At 38.1% G+C, this 3,893-nt stretch overlaps 1 long non-coding RNA gene across 1 annotated transcript; it reads left to right on the forward strand.

The window, feature by feature from the left end:
* The first annotated feature begins 2,120 nt into the window (after positions 1-2,120).
* Positions 2,121-3,424, forward strand: LOC116333259. The gene is made up of 3 exons (XR_005612244.1): positions 2,121-2,184; positions 2,540-2,626; positions 3,009-3,424. It is a non-coding gene; the product is annotated as an uncharacterized LOC116333259 (long non-coding RNA).
* The last annotated feature ends 469 nt before the right edge of the window (positions 3,425-3,893 follow it).

Raw genomic sequence — 3,893 nt, forward strand, 5'->3', positions numbered from 1 at the left:
TACTCAGAACTTGGAAATTCTGCCTTCTGAATAGGAAGATGTAGGTAACACCAGACTGCAGATGAGCTGCATACAGAGCTGGACTGGGACAAAAAATCGTCCCGGGCATTTTGACTAGAGACCGGCCTGCCATTATAGGAAAAATCATAAAGCCTTTGAATGAAAATAAACACTGTTGTGACACTGTAAAAACGATAAGTAGTAATTGTTGATTTGAGTAAAGTTTTCAAATTAAACTGACTTAGAAATAAAACTTTCCATTTACAACCTAAAATAGCATGTCTGCCCAACAAATTTCTTCCATTGTTGTCCTAACTAAGATTTTCTAGCGAGCATAACAAAGATTATCAACTTTTGAGTAGATTTTTGAGTCGAGTTGGGAACGGTGGGAAACCCGTGGGTGACTGGCACACGTCGTGGTCTGAATAAGTTTGAACTAGACCAAACGAGCCTGAGCAGACTGTGTGATAGTGGTTTGTCGATGTGTTCTGAACTGAAAACCTGCTAAGAAACTTTGAACAAACGTGGCCAAAGTTGGATGAAAATTACAATTTTTCGACCATTACGGATTTTACCTGGTCTGAAGTTGGAGTGTATTATTTGACCATTTTTTGGACAGGTGCGGAGCTGCCGCCATTTGCCCTAGCAGGTAAGCTAACGACATCTGTTATTAGGATTTTCTACAAGCGCTAGGCTGCATCCTCCTGAGGACCCAGGAGGGTGGAACGAGTAACACTGCACTGAAAAAAAAGCCAAACAATAACATATTTAAGTCATCTAAGGGACTTATATATCATGTTTAAGCTAGCGAAGGACCGCGCGGGGGTTGAAAATGATATGCCAGGAGTTCGCTGTTCTCGCTGCTCTAGCGAGCCTTGAATCCCAGCTAGCTATCGAAGCTGGTGGTAACAGACGTCTCCGAAAACGTAGAAGCATTTTTGCAAAAATGTGTTGTCTTAATAAACTGAGCAGATATTTGAAATTTACACAGCTACATTCTCGCCTGAAAATACCTTAAAAGTTTACTTTGTGACCCAGAAAGAGTAATAAGAGTAATATTAAAACTAAGTGGCTGCCGCCATTGTTTGAAACTAGAATCGGCTGGGCTATGAATTCTGGCATAGGGTGGGCCACGAAGGATACACCTGACCTATCCTTCAAAGCTGTGGAAAGTATTGTATTGTTTTGAGAGCCTTTTTGTTGGTGGAGTATTGATTTTATGTACAATTCCACGGGTAACGCGATCTGTATGGTCCGACTTTGCACATGCGCAGTAAGGATCGGGAGTCCGATCCGTAACTTTTTCTCGTTTTTTTTTCTCTACATTATATTGAAATGTTTCATTATTGCAAACATTTTCTCTCAGGCGGAGAGAGGTCGTGGAGTGTCAGCCTATGGTTTCTGAGGTCCAGGAGAGATGACCTGCGCTGTTTTCCTCTGAGGAGGTAAGACTGTCCTAATTTATTTATAATTTAATTATTATTCAAATTGGGCATGATTTATACTTATATTGAAGCAGTACGGTATTTGCTGGGGTAATGCATTGGCCAACTTTATTATCTTGTGCTACCACTCCAGTCAAGGCCCTTGCCAGTGTTATATTGAAATCCTTACCCTGAACATTTCTGCCAGTACAAGAGTCCCCATGCTAAATCGAAATTGTGAAACAGAAAGGCAATCTCATAATTTTGACTTAGCATGTATTTTTTTTTTTTTTTGTGCTAGAAATAGGACTTCTATAGTCTGAGATTGTTAGGGAAAGAATACTAAGGCAGGTCACAGAATCTGATTGGTCACATATTTTGGTGCAACTTAGAACATAATATGTATTTTCATATTGATACTGGGTTTTGTGGGGGGTGTTTCTATTCCTGTGCAAAAGACGTATTCATGAGAGATTTTTGAAGTAGGCTTTGCTGTTGATAACACAGTCAGGCATATAACATGGTGCAGACTGTCCAAGACAGCTACCCAGGAATTTTCTGTGCTGAATAAATGACAATATTTTGGTGAATGTATTGTTTAGATATCTGAAAATTTCATCGGATCACAAGCAAAGACCTCCTGGGGACCTTCAATGCATCCCTTGACAAAGTTGTGCCTGGCCTGCTGAAACTGTACTGGTCTAAGAAGGGAGCTCTTGGTGAGGAGATGGAAGACCTCCTGGATAAACTTGATGAACAGGTGAGTGAAGTGCTCCTTTATCTGACATTTTTAGAAGAGAGTATACTTTTCTCTTAACATAAACTGAAAAAGATGTTGGCTTCAAACAAAACACATCAGTGGATATGTCAGTAAAATGAATGTCATGAGTCATTGCTTTGTTCTTATTTGGCAGTATTTTATTTAATTTCTAAAACGAAAGTAAAATTGTTAACATGGTGGTGTTGTTGTTTTTGGGGGGTGTGCGTTTTGCGTGTTGCTGGGTCTGACCTGTGCTTTACTTTCATTACTATGAGAGTTCTGATTTTGCATTGTGTATAGTACACCATGTTACTTCACTAATTGAAATTCTTGTTTTCCACTGAATACTCTTTAGACATCCAACACTGTGTCCAACGGGCACTGAGAGGCCTGCCCATTTTCCTCAAGAGAAGATGCAACAGAGGTTTTCCTGAAGTGCTTAGTAAGTACAAAGAAGTAATGCAAGTAAAACTAATTGCTATGAGATTTTTTAAAGGATGAGTTTATCCAAAATGGAAATGTACACTTTCTCAGTGCAGTCCAGATAATTTTATAGTGGGGATTGCAGCTGTCATAACTCTCACTCCTTTTTTTTTCTGCTGAGCAGCAGCTGGGCATTGTTAGTGGTTGTTCCATAGCAGAAAATATTTTTGTACAAAACTCACAAGGTGGCATTAATTAAAAGAAAATAAGCTTTTTCTTCTTAAAACCTCCATGGGTCAAACGACCAGCATGGTATAGAGGTTAAAGTTAAAATCTTTAGAAATTTGTTTTGTCTTTAGTTTTTCTTAGCTTTCAATAATTCATATTTTACTTTTCTTCAGGACACTGACATTTTGGAACCAGTGTTGAACGGTGCATCAGTTGCCATCCTCACCATCCTACAAGATGACGATGCTGATACGTCTGTGCGAGAACATGCAGTTGTGTTGGAAGGGGACATTGTGCTACATAACATTCCAGATCTCTCTACTGCCCTGGCACACCTCTTTGGCCTTCTGTATGCCCTCAACATTGATTATCCAAAGCAGATGAGTTTTACCTTTGAAGCAATTCAGGCCATCTTATTTTGGCCTGGTCGGACAATATGAAGGTGAAGTGGATAAATCATTATTCGAAATGTAAATTTTAGTCAGATGAATCTGTATTGTTGAGAATATATGGTGAAAATTTGTCTTGTAGTATTTTAAAAGATTTGTTATAGTGTTAGTTTCCTCTTCATTGATGGTAACATTTCTAAGAACTTGACTTCCATAGTTCATCATAGTAAGCCTGTGTAAAATGTCAATGTCTGGGTGCATAGGCAATCGTTTGTAGCACTACCCTATTTAATGTGCAATAGTTATGTTCAGCTTTTACAAGACGGTCAGGGTGTGTGTGCATGAATTATTAAGTTGCTGGACACTTTTCTTTTTGGTTCTGGACTCTGGAATTTTAACGTCTCTCAAAAGAAACTGGCAACACGTTTTTGTTTGTTTGTTATTTCTTTTCTTTCTTTCTTTTTGTTTTTTTTAACAGAAATTCACCCTACTACCCATGACATTCTGAAATGTACTGAAAAGACTGTTGAACAAAATAAATAAGCTTTTAGATAACATTGAATTGTGCTTTGTTTTATTCTATATCTATTTATTAAGTGTTTTTCAAGTATAATAACAACATACATTTTCCTTTGTTTATATAGGTAAATTTTCAACTCACTGGAGTAA

This window comes from Oreochromis aureus, linkage group 3, assembly GCF_013358895.1.
Source record: "Oreochromis aureus strain Israel breed Guangdong linkage group 3, ZZ_aureus, whole genome shotgun sequence".
Classification (NCBI taxonomy): Eukaryota; Metazoa; Chordata; class Actinopteri; order Cichliformes; family Cichlidae; genus Oreochromis; species Oreochromis aureus.